Genomic DNA, 13,903 nt, shown 5'->3' with positions numbered 1-13,903 from the left:
CTTCACTCGAATTGTAGACATACGGAACGCTTGTTATAATTTGTTCTAAAATGAATACCTGCTATTTGGATCCTCGGAGACTCTGTTATGAGGTGTTCACATACACAGTCGTAATATGATGTGTCGGGGAAACCACCGATTTCCAGACCTGTGTTTATTCATCTACATCTACACGATTACTCTGCAATTCACAATTAAATTCTTGGCACAGTGTTCATCTAACCACGTTTAAGCTATTTCTCTACTGTTACACCCTCGAACAGCGTGTGGCAAAAACGAAGACTTAAATCTTTCCGTGCGAGCTCTGATTTCTCTTATTTTTATTATGATAACTATTTCTTCCTATGTAGGTGGGGCCAACTAAATACTTTCACACACTGACGAGGAAGTTGGTGACACATTTCAAGAGCATGTGCTACGCAACGAGAAACGCTTTAAGTACTGCCGTACCAATTCGTGTCTCATATCCATGGCACTCTCTCCCTTATTTCGTGAAAATACAAAACGATCTGTACCACTGTTAGAACAAAATATGAAAATGTTGAAGAGTGCACCATTACACTATCTCACTCAACAAATGGCAGGCTACTTGTCCCACTTCAGTCTGGCTGTCGCACTCCTCGTTCCAAAGAAAAGGCGTTCCAAAAACTAAAACAAGACCACCTGCTAACCTTATGCCGACGCTGTCCACTGGGTCTGTCAGCTGCATATTTCTTCAGTGGAAAAGGAGTTCCAGAAAAGGAAAGGTAAAAAGCTTGTCTGTTTACAGACTTAATAGCTTCCCAGTTTCGTTAGATTACTACCGTTCAATGTGATAAATTATTGCTTCCTTAGAAAGAGATCACACTTCACAAATATGACTGATTTATACAGACTGTTTCGGTAAGAGCGTGCAACAGTGTAACAGGACATGGAGAATGCTCCACAGAACAATTTGAAGTAGGGAACCTGGCGTCAGAGAAGCTAGCTTAAGGAGATATGGAAGTAAACTTGTCTACCGCTTTGTCTAACATTACTGTTTTCCAGCTTGTTTACAACTAACATGTGTACAGGTTTACACCTACTGTGCTGCTTATTTACATGTACACTCTTTATTTCCTGCAAGGATACAAGAAGGACGAGCCTGATTACTAGGAAGTCATGATTCAGGTTTTGTTTACTTTTCTTGTCCATAAGATGGCTGTGTTGTATGGTATTTACATTGTTCCGTGTCGTGAGAGGATGTGGATACAACACGACGGCGCATCGCCTCACTTCAATTTGGATGTCCCCATCCATCTCAATGCCGTATTTGCTGGTCACTCCATTCGAAGGAGAGGTACTATTCCATGGCCTGCGAGGTCAGCTGACCTGCATCCCTTTCATTATTTCCTATGAGGATATGTAAGGAATTGCCTGTGATGTGGCTCGAAACACAGCAGGGATATTTGTCAGGGTGCGTCAGAATCTTGTTCGCCGATGTCATGCTTGCATAGAGGTTGGCCGTCAGTTTCAGCACATTTTGTAAGATAAAGTACAAATGGTACGTTCATTGTGTCATTGATGTAATTTGCAGTTAACTGTAACTAATGTAAATAAAAAGGTACACAGTAATGCGATTTAATTCCTATAATCTTTTTAAACTAGTTTCTCCGATCCCAGGTTCCCTAACTCAAATTGTTCAGTGGAGGATCCTCTACACGCTCTTACGGTAACGCCATTATACATAAGATTATAGCACTAAAAGGAAGTATTCAGTTGCCAAATAAAATATAATTTTACCATCACCTTAAGACAGATCTCCCACAATGTTCACATTGAGATAATCATTAACGAATTATCTCAGGTATTGACAACATACAACGAAAATATACAGCTGTTCTGTTAGATATTTTACTTGCTTGAGATTCTCTCCCACATCTAGTTGCACATTTTTATTGTTCTGACTTTAGACGCCTAGGTTGGTATTCCTGGCGGCAGATGTTATATTTCTTACAGGTAATGAATTCATTTAATTCAAGGCGCGCGCATATTTGTCTTATTGTACATCTCTGCGACTACAGCTGGTCAACGTTTAGTTTAGATTTTTTGTATTCCTTCTGCCCACTTTTCGCAAGACTTAATTTTTTTACATGTTTTGAACATTAATTATCGTTAGTTCCTTGTTTAGTGCTGTTCCGTTGTGGCAGTTGTCCGTTACTTGCACTGAGTTCGTTAATCTCTGGGCAAACGTTACATCTACATGGTTACTCTGCAATTCACATTTAAGTGCCTGGCAGAGGGTTCATCGAACCATTTTCATACTACTTCTCTACCATTCCACTCTCGAATGGCGCGTGGGAAAAAGGAATACCTAAATCTTTCCGTTCGAGCTCTGATTTCTCTTATTTTATTGTGATGGTCATTTATTCCTACATAGGTGGGTGTCACCAAATATTTTCGCATTCGGATGAGAAAGTTGGTGATTGAAATTTCGTAAATAGATCTCGCCGCATAGAAAACCGCCTTTGTTTCAGTGACTGCCACCCCCACTCGCGTATCATATCAGTGACACTCTCACCCCTATTGCGCGATAACACGAAGCGGGCTGCCCTTCTTTGCACTTTTTCGATGTCCTCCGTCAATCCCTCCTGGTAAGGATCCCACACCGCGCAGCAATATTCCAGCAGAGGACGGACAAGTGTAATGTAGGCGGGTTCTTTAGTGGGTTTGTAGCATCTTCTAAGTGTTCTGCCAACAAAGCGCAGTCGTTGTTTCGCCTTCCCCACAATATTATCTGTGTGATCTTTCCAATTTAAGTTGTTCGTAATTGTAATTCCTAGGCATTTAGTCAAATTGACAGCCCTTAGATTTGTGCGTTTTCTCGCATACCCAAAATTTATCGATTAAGTTTTCTTTGGGTTCTGTTTCTGCAGTGTGTAAAGATACGTCACTGTATTTTCTGATACTTGTACAGTGGGGTGATTTACTTTTAAATGATCGATGGAGACGTGTACCACACTCGTTAGAATGTGTCTGTCATAGATTATAAGTGCTTTAAATTCGTGCACCATTGTAAGCGAAGGTACATGCTTCCTCAGCACCTTTTCCACGATTCACATTCCGTTCTGTGCCTTAAACTGTGTGCCAGTATTGCATTTTGCAGTAATGATTTGGGGAAGCCTTAAAAGGTAGGTTTCGAAGGTAAATGATTGTAGGATGATAAATGATGACTTATACAAAATTCCTAGTTGTTGTGATCAATGGCAGCTGGTTCTAAATGTAGAAAAACGTAAGCTAATGGGGATGTGTAGGAAAAAGAAACCTTAAATGTTCAGATAAAACATTAGCAGTGTCTCGCTTGACATAGTGAAGTCGTTTGAATATCTAGACTTAATGTTACAAAGCGACATGAAATGGAACGAGCATGTGGAAGCTGTGGTACGGAAGACGAATGGTCGACTTCGGTTTATTGGGAGAATTTTAGGTTGAAATGGTTCAAATGGCTCTGAGCACCATGGGACTCAACTGCTGTGGTCATAAGTCCCCTAGAACTTAGAACTACTTAAACCTAACTAACCTAAGGACAGCACACAACACCCAGCCATCACGAGGCAGAGAAAATCCCTGACCCCGCCGGGAATCGAACCCGAGAACCCGAGCGTGGGAAGCGAGAACGCTACCACACGACCACGAGATGCGGGCAGAATTTTAGGAAAGTGTGGTTCATCTGTAAAGGAGACCACACAATGGACACCAGTGTGACCTATTCATGAGTGCTGCTCGAGTGTTTGGGATCCGTATCAGGTCGAATTAAAGGAAGATATCGAAGCAATTCAGAGGCGGACTGTTAGATTTGTGAAAATGCACATCAAGTACCTCTGTTAGATTTGTTACTTGTAGGTTCGAACAACACGAAAGTGTTACGGAGATGATTCGGAAACTCGAATAGGAATTGCCGGAGGCAAGCGACGTTTTTTTCGGGGAACACTACTGAGGAAATTTAGAGAGTCGGCATTCGAGAGTAGTTGCGGAACGATCGTAGTGCCGCCAACATACATACTACGAAGATAAGCTTGAGAAATCAGGGCTCGTACGGAGTCATATAGACAGTCATTTCTCCCTCGCTCTGTCTGCGAGCGCAACAGGAAAGGAAACAACTAGCCGTAGTACAGCAGTGGTACCCTCCACACACACCGTACAATGGCTTGCGGAGTATGTATGTAGATGTAAGTGTAGAAATTACATGCTCAGACGGAATTTAAAATAATCCCTTCGCAACAAAACGTGATGTGTCGACTGTTCACGACAGAACCTGGACTCAGATTGCTTCTTCTTACTGTTTTACAAATGATGACTTTGCTAAAAATCATAATTTACTCCCGTTACATCAATTTCTCTCAATCTTATTTTTTCAATCGGTCAGTCGTCTGCGCCTCACGCACTGTCAAAATTTGTTCATTTTTGTGAATGCTTTTCTGAATCCTTGGAATATAATTAGCGGAAGGACAGGGAACAGCTCTGTGTTCTGCTCTATTACTGAACACGATTATGGATAAATGCTACCTATGGTAGAAAATGAGCTCACACAGGCGCTTTACTACGTGCTGCCGGGTGACATCCCTCTTGTGATCTGACTCGGGTAGCAGAGGGAACGTCGCCCGCCACCGGCTAAGCAGAGCCTTGTGGAGGGGGAAGCGTTCATTGGCCGGAGGGGAGTGACGGGAGGGTGCGCGCGCATTCAGTTCTCCGGAGGGGGGTGCGACTTGCGTCACTGATAGTGTGAAGTGAAAGCACCGCGCCGCTCGCTTCTACTGGCAAGGACGCTTTCACACGCGGGAGTTGCGTATTCTAGACACGCTGTCTAGAACGTTTTAGGTATTTGTTTTTAACTGTACATATTCGTAATCTAAAATACTATGTAGTGCTCTGTTTCAATAACTGTGGTAATTTGCAGTATTCCTGTCCCAATTGAAAACAAGATGGAAGTAAATGAACTACGAAACACTTGCTAGAAAAACGGTTTTCCATTAGAACTATTCAAGAAGAAATGGAAGTTGTTAGAAAAGATAGACCGAAGCCACCATTACCTAACCTAGTTTCAGAGCACAAGAAATAAAGATCATGGTGGCAGGGGTAAAATACAGGGAGCGAAAGGCTATTTACAATTTGTACAGAAACCAGATGGCAGTTATAAGAGTCGAGGGGCATGAAAGGGAAGCAGTGGTTGGGAAAGGAGTGAGACAGGGTTGTAGCCTCTCCCCGATGTTATTCAATCTGTATATTGAGCAAGCAGTAAAGGAAACAAAAGAAAAATTCGGAGTAGGTATTAAAATTCATGGAGAAGAAGTAAAAACTTTGAGGTTTGCCGATGACATTGTAATTCTGTCAGAGACAGCAAAGGACTTGGAAGAGCAGTTGAACGGAATGGACAGTGTCTTGAAAGGAGGATATAAGACGAACATCAACAAAAGCAAAACGAGGATAATGGAATGTAGTCAAATTAAGTCGGGTGATGCTGAGGGAATTAGATTAGGAAATGAGACACTTAAAGTAGTAAAGGAGTCTTGCTATTTAGGGAGTAAAATAACCGATGATGGTCGAAGTAGAGAGGATATAAAATGTAGACTGGCAATGGCAAGGAAAGCGTTTCTCAAGAAGAGAAATTTGTTAACATCGAGTATAGATTTAGGTGTCAGGAAGGCGTTTCTGAAAGTATTTGTATGGAGTGTAGCCATGTATGGAAGTGAGACATGGACGATAACTAGTTTGGACAAGAAGAGAATAGAAGCTTTCGAAATGTGGTGCTACAGAAGAATGCTGAAGATAAGGTGGGTAGATCACGTAACTAATGAGGAGGTATTGAATAGGATTGGGGAGAAGAGAAGTTTGTGGCACAACTTGACTAGAAGAAGGGATCGGTTGGTAGGACATGTTTTGAGGCATCAAGGGATCACAAATTTAGCATTGGAGGGCAGCGTGGAGGGTAAAAATCGTAGAGGGAGACCAAGAGATGAATACACTAAGCAGATTCAGAAGGATGTAGGTTGCAGTAGGTACTGGGAGATGAAGAAGCTTGCACAGGATAGAGTAGCATGGAGAGCTGCATCAAACCAGTCTCAGGACTGAAGACCACAACAACAACAACAACACTATACTTTTTCAGTTTGATGGTTGGTTGATTGGTTGTCCCAAAAAAAAGAAAAAAAATACTGTCTCTGGCCATGTTTGCTGTTTTCCACAGAAAAATCGGCGTGGAACAAACACGATTTTTCAGATTAAAGTCACCTGTCAGTCGGGCAACAAAAACATACGAAATCACAAATAAAATCCTACTTAGTCATTTTTGATGTTACAAATGTTTGGGCAGAACAGAGTTGGCGTCTTATTAAATTAGCAGCACCGAAGTAATAGCCAACGTAGCGAACAAGATAAAAGGAACAGGGAAAATTTGAAAAGATTTATTGACGCTGGAATTACATAAATAAAGAAGAGCTCCCATTTAAAAAACGTAATGTGACAAATGCTTCTATTAACAAATGAAATAATTCATAATTACTAAATATTCTGAAAAACTATGGTTCCTTGTTGTAGGCACATTTGTGCTGGGCTACATCTATACAAAATGAACTTATTAAAGCTATTTCTGAAACTTATTAAAGCTATTTCAGAGGTTGTCAAGCAATCACTAAAACAGGACACGAAATCGACAGACCTTGTAGCCTCAATGCTTGAAGAAACTTCTGACATACAGTGTAAATCACAGCTGTCAATAATTTTGCGTTCTGTTCGTAAAGGCAATGTCAACGAAAGATCCGTCGGTTTTGCTTATGTCAGTGTAGACATTACTGCTAATGGTTTGTTTGCTCCTGTTGAACGCATTGTTTATGAAGTTGCCTTTGCAGAGAAGTTGGTTAGCCAGGCGTATGTTGGAGCATCAGTAATGAGTGGTCGGTCATATTAAGGGCCTGCAGAATAAGGTTTTGTCAAGATATCCGAAGGCTCTCTTCACACACTGCCACCGCCGCTCTATTAAATTTGCTTTTTGCAACAAAGCACCTATGATACAAAAGAATGTAAAATATTTTTGCAAACTCTGAGTGGTATTTCTTCATCTTTTCCGTGTTCTAAAAGAAACTATGCATTACATGAATTTGTTCAAAGTTGCCATCACCTGTCCCAACTAGCCGGCCGGAGTGGCCGTGCGGTTCTAGGCGCTACAGTCTGGAGCCGAGCGATCGCTCCGGTCGCAGGTTCGAATCCTGCCTCGGACATGGATGTGTGTGATGTCCTTAGGTTGGTTAGGTTTAATTAGTTCTAAGTTCTAGGCGACTGATGACCTCAGAAGTTAAGTCGCATAGTGCTCAGAGCCATTTGAGCCATTCCTTTTTTTTTTTGTCCCAGCTAGGTGGAACTTCTCATCCACATTGGTCTACATAAATTACAAACACAGAGTAGAACTGTTGCAGTACTTTGACAGTGTTCTGGATAACAATGATAAATGGGACAGCGATGTAATGATGAATTCTCTGTGTATGTTGGTTTTCTCAACAATTCTTTCAGTCATTTTTCTTTCTGCAAATATTTTCTTAGATGTTCAGTTACATAGATGTTTTGTAGAACATACTGGAAACGAAAAAACTGTGATGTCATGTATTGCAGAAAGAAGACTGACAGGATTTCAGAACAGTTGCAGTTTGCAGGAAACATACTTTCGATATTTTTTGGAAGCTGTCTGTGACTCAAAACCATGATACAAATTGTAAACAGAGAGTGAAGTGACTGCGTTTAGATGAAACAGAAACGGACATTTATTATCGTCTGTATTTGAGCTAGCTGCTCACAGTTTTGAGATAGAACGAAGGTTCTCTTCTTTCTATAAGCCGGAATTTTTTCTCCTTCTTTGCTCTTAGAACTACGAAATCTACGAACTAAAATTTCCTGACCTTATTTTACATAAACTGTTGCCAACTTATGGAAAAACCATGAAAAACGAACTCATTGTAGTGTACTGTTCACCCAAGTTCTTTTCAAGGAGTGTGTATGAGATATTTTCATTAATGAACGTGCTCGGCCCGATTTCATGTTTCAGTGAAGTCTGTAAGTAATCAACTTTGATACTAACAATTCCATGATCTACACCTTCACTGGAACGATCTTTCTGCAACCTGAAAAGAATCAACACATATCTAAGAAGCGCACAGTCACAGTTAAGACCAAATCACTTAAGTCTACTTTCCACAGAGAAGCAATACCTCATAATTCTGAAGAGCAGGATCCTGTTTTACGAGAACGTCGTAGAGAAATTTTTGTGTTCGTCTCACTAAAGTAGACTTGAACTAATGTAAAAATGACTGTTTTGTAAGAAAAATCTGCCTGTTTATTATTTTTTCAAAAAATTAATTCTGTAGTTGTAAACTTCCGCCACAACAAGATTGAAAAATGTGTAATTTCTGAGGAGAGAATTTTAAAAATCGATTTTAAGATTCGCAACTTTTGTACCATTCTACATTATGTGCCGCTTCCTCAGTAGTAGGATTATTATTTTGAATTTCAGCCACCGCTTGTGACCATCCCCGAAGTGCAGACGTTAGTGTAGCTGAACAATACTCGGGAGACCAGCTTCAATTCTTGGTACTTCAAACTAGCATGGCTGCCCATAGGGAATCGAGATTATAAAGACCTAAGGTTATGATTTTTCACTGTTTGCCTGTAATTTCCATAATAATCGTGTTCTTTAGCTGTTAAACATTCGAAAACTGGTTGCTAAAAGCTCAGAAACTCCACAACAAACTTCAAAAGCCCGTAATTACTTTTAAAAAATGTGTCATTTTTAATATATATCACAAATGTGCTTGTACCTAATTTTTATTTCTCATTGTGTTAATACAGACACGGAAAATACTGTCAGATGATTAAACACTATTTTTGGAAATATTATTGCAACAAATTGCAATTGTCGATGTAAAAATCATTAATGTTAAAGTATATGGCAATTCTCAAAGTATATCTTTTGTACTTTCTTTTCAAAATGGTGTTACTTCCTAACAGAATTTACCGTTCTAAGTGAACTGAAAATGTGTTCACAATCCAAAAACCATATTTAAAAGAAAGTATTCTATAAAAATGTAACTACACAGTTTGAGTAACATACTGCAGAAAAAAGTGCTGATGGCACAGTAGACTTCATTTTCAAAATCATTTTTGTCAATGTTACCGCTAATGTACAAAATTGCAATCGTATTATGAAGGTCGTTCAATAAGTAATACCCCAATTTCTTTAAAAAATGCCATTAATATACATAGACAAACGTCCTTGTTCGTGAAACTTCCTGGCAGATTAAAACTGTGTGCCCGACCGAGACTCGAACTCGGGACCTTTGCCTTTCGCGGGCAAGTGCTCTACCAAGTGAGCTACCGAAGCACGACTCACGCCCGGTACTCACAGCTTTACTTCTGCCAGTACCTCGTCTCCTACCTTCCAAACTTTACAGAAGCTCTCCTGCGAACCTTGCAGAACTAGCACTCCTGAAAGAAAGGAGCACACTCCGCTGCAGAGTGAAAATCTCATTCTGGTCCTTGTTCGTGCTTCACATTTAATGTTTGTTCTGTGCTCCGCTTAAGTTTCGAACCACTCTGGCAAATTGCAGAGGCGTAATACAGCGTCAAAATGTCGTCGACACACGACTCACGTTACAGGCAGCGTGCTGTTATTAAATTCTTGTGTACAGAAAAATAAACCGTGGTGAACATCGATAAGAGTTTGTGTGCAGTGTATGACGATGCTGCAGTTGATAGGAGTACAGTTGGGCGATGGCTGAAGAAAGTTACAGCCTCAGGAAATGCAGAAACAGAGCTCCATGATCAGCCACGCTCGCGACGTCCTGTCACAGCCACTGCTCCAAACATGCTGAAACGTGACGATGTCATTATTTGTGCCGGCCGGCGCATCAAAACTCGACAATTGGCTCTACAGTTATCGGTCAGCATTGGGAGTGCTTCTGCAATGATCGAGACTCTCGGATATTCGAATAGGTTCTTACGATGGGTTCCACGAATGCTCACAGTGGACCACAAGATACAAAGAAAGGCCGTTTCATCTGAATTGTTGGAGTCTTTTGAGACCAACGGAGAGGCCTTTCTGTCACTGGTCTTTACGGGGGAAGAAAGATGTGTGTACCACTTTGCGCCGGAAAGAAAAAGGCGGTCCATGGAGTGGCATCATCCTCATTCACCACAAAAGAAGAAATTCGAGACAACTCCCTCTGCCGGAAAAGTCTGTCTTCTAGGATTGTGACAGCATCATTGTTGTGGATGTGATACCAAGAGAGTCAACCATCAGTTCAGAGGCGTACGTGAAGAGTCTGAATAAACTCAAGAACCGTTTCCGACGTGTTAGATCGGACAAGAATCCAGCTGGAATCTTGCTGCAACACGATAATGCATGCCCACACACAAGTCTGAGAACCCTGGAATACATCGCCAAATTGGGTTGTACATCATTGCCTCATCCACCCTACAATCCAGATCTGGCACACTCGGACTTCCATCTCTTTGGGCCGCTTAAAGTTTCTCTACGGAGAACACGCTTTGAAGATGACGAGAGTGTCAGTCATGTAATGAAAACATGGATACGCCAACAGGACAAGAGACTTTACCAACAGGGAATACATGCTCTTCCACAACGTTGGCGTACGGTCATAGAACGTGATGGAGGCTACATAAAGAATAGGACATGCGCAATACATGTTGATGTATATTGTCACCAAATTATGACTCCTAACAGTAAATGTGTTCTGGGAAAGAAAATGTGGGGCATTACTTATTGAACGACCCTCGTAGTTCACAACAAATCAGAATTACAATTAACAACCAGTTACCGCAACAAAACGAATTAACAGGCGCTGCTGAAGTGAGGAGAAACTGCAACATCATTGCAAAGAACTCGCCAACCGGTACGAAGGTCGCAGCAGGGGTATCTGAGACAATAATTGACGGACGAGATGCATCATGACAAGAACAGCTGAATACGCCATTGTCGAAGCTTCAGCCAATGCAGTAGTCAAAGTAGAGCGTCCATTCGTAGTAGCCAAAGAGGCCGATATAGGTCAGAAGAAGGTTTTTGAAATGGTCATTAAAAACCCAAAAAAGCACAAAACGGACTCGGTGTGCGAAACGTCGTTCATTAAACGAGTCAATTTTTACGGTTCTGTACTCCAATCGCTAAAAAGCGGAAACCTTACAGGATTACTTTCTTGCCCATCTGTCTGTTAGAAACCCATTTTGTCAGGAACGGGTTGCTGTATGAAACTGAAATTTATGACACATACTAACATCTATGATCCTTTGGCGCAGAAAAAAAACTGAAGCTTCTAAGTCAATGCTGTCAAAAGCTACGGCCATTTATGTCACATATTTTGATACTCGCACACTCATTCATTACAAACTACAGGGTTCTTCCCGTTTACGTAGAATTATCAAATTTTACGAGAAGCAAGGTTTCACAGAACAACTAACAGAATAAATTAGAAAATTGTTCATTTGTAATTATATCAAACGAAAATTATTTGTTATCTTACTTCAGAATTAAAATTAAAACATTCTCGAAAGTCTTGTAATTCCTGGGCCCGATATCTTGCCAGTATCAGTGTCAATATCAAGCAAAAATCGTCGAGGTTCTCGACTTCCGATATGGATGGACTGTCTGTATACATAATTGTGTACGGAGTGCGTACGTTCTACTCGCACCTGGCCAGTTTTTCGTGTTTACAGTTCGTTCTACGCGCTATGGTAGGTGATCGCTGAGGGAAGTTTGTACTTCCGCGTGACATTTTTAACCGTAGAGAATGACCGTAACCAGAACACATGTCAGTACTGCTGCAGCCGCTTCGCCCCCAGGGCCGCCCTTCCCGTGGAAGTACACTGACGGAAAAAACATCCAACACCAAGAAGGAGCTGTGCGACATACACGAAAGTTGGTAGGCGTGTTTCTACATTTGAAATATGATGTGTATTGAAGTTTCACGCCTGTCGCACCAGCGTGGAGTTGGTTGCGCCACTATGAGGATGCAAAACGGGTTTGCTTTAAATATACGCTGTAACGGTCTTAAGTGTTACTTGCCTTTGAGATTGGACGGTGTGATTTGATGTTAGTCAAGAATGCCTCGAAGGCAACAAAGATGCCATTATCGACACCTCGCTTAGCTTGAGTGAGATCGTGTAATAGGGCTACGAGAAGCTAGATACTCCTTCTGCGATATTGCAGAAAGACTTGGCAGGAACGTAGCCGCTGTACATCACTGCTGGCAGCGGTGCTCACGGGAATGTACAGTCGCAAGAAGGCCGGGCTCCAGACGACTACGTGCCACTACTGAGAGGGAAGACCGTCGTGTTCGGCGTATGGACGTGACGCATCGTACTGCGTCTGCAGCAGCAATTCGAGCAGCAGTTGTCACACACAGTGACACAACGAACTGTTGCAAGTCGTTTACTTCAATGACAGCTCCGAGCCAGACGCCCCGTAGTGCGCATTCCACTGACCCCGAGCCACGGCCATCTGCGACTTAAGTGGTGTCAACGGACAGTTGATTGGAGGGTAGGGTGGGGGTCTGTTGTGTTTTCTGATGAAAGCTGGTCCTGCCTCGCTTCCTGTGTTGGCCGTATGTTGGTTAGAAGGGGCCCATTTAAAGGCCTTTCATCAACCTGTGTGCTAGACACACTGGAGCTACACCTGGAGTTATGGTCTGGGCTACGATTTCGTATGACAGCAAGAGAACTCTCGTGGTTATCCCACACGTCTGGACTTCTAATTTATACGCCAATCTGGTGATTCTAGCTGTTATTCCGTCATTCATGAATAGAATTCCACGGGATGTTTCTTACAGGATAGCGCTACTTGATCACCAGATATTTCTCCATACGAGCACCTATGAAACATCATCGGAAGACAACTCCAGCGTCATCTACAGCGAGCATCAACCGTCACTGTACTGATCAACTAAGTGTAACAGGCATGGAATTCCATCCCACAAACTGACATCCGGTAACTGTACAGCATAATGTAAGCGCGTTTGCATGCTTGCATTCAACATTCTGGTGGTTACACCGGTTGTTAATGTGCCAGAATTACACATTTGCGACTGCTTATCTCGCGATTAAACTAACCTCTGAGCTTGCAATGTTAATCACGCCAATGTGTTGCTTAGACAAATGTATTCAAAAAATTTCATTACTCTATATTAATTACTTTTTGGTGTTGCGATTTTTTCCCGTCTCTGTACATATGTATCTCCCCCTGTCACTCCCCTCCTCGCCCCAACCCACCACTCCTTAATTTGGTGCTCAAGAAAAAGAGCACGCCCACAAGATGTGATCACGAGACGCCACTTCTATAACTCCAAGTCGTTCATAACCTTTTGGGCTTGACGGATCCGGGAAACATTAAACATTGTGAGAACGCCTCATAGTCCCGACCATTAATGCCATATGACCATTTCATTTTACTTTAATTCTCACTGATGTTTTCCTCTATAATTTACATACGCTACAATTAAAGTCTGTCTTAGGTGGAATGTGGGAATAGGGCCACCGAGATAACGATGCCACAAATATAAGGGACAGTCAAATGAAAGCGGGACAGATGGAAATTGCCATAAACATAGCTCACACCATTACGGAGCCACCACCATGTTGTATAGCACCTTGTTGACAACTTGTGTCATTGATTTCGTGGCGTCCGTGCCACACTCGAACCCTGCCATCAGCTCTTACTAATTGGAATTGGGGCTCATCAGACCAGTCCACAATTTTCCAGTCGTCTATGGTCCAAGTGATATGGTCAAGAGCTCAGGAGACGCGCTGCAGGTGATGTCGTGCAAAAGCACTCGCGTCGGTCGTTTCCTTCCGTAGCCCACTAACGGCACATGTCGCCGCACTGTCCTAACGG

This window comes from Schistocerca nitens, chromosome 3 (genome assembly GCF_023898315.1).
Source record: "Schistocerca nitens isolate TAMUIC-IGC-003100 chromosome 3, iqSchNite1.1, whole genome shotgun sequence".
Classification (NCBI taxonomy): domain Eukaryota; kingdom Metazoa; phylum Arthropoda; class Insecta; order Orthoptera; family Acrididae; genus Schistocerca; species Schistocerca nitens.
The sequence above is the reverse complement of the archived record's forward strand: the minus strand, read 5'-3'. Positions refer to the sequence as shown.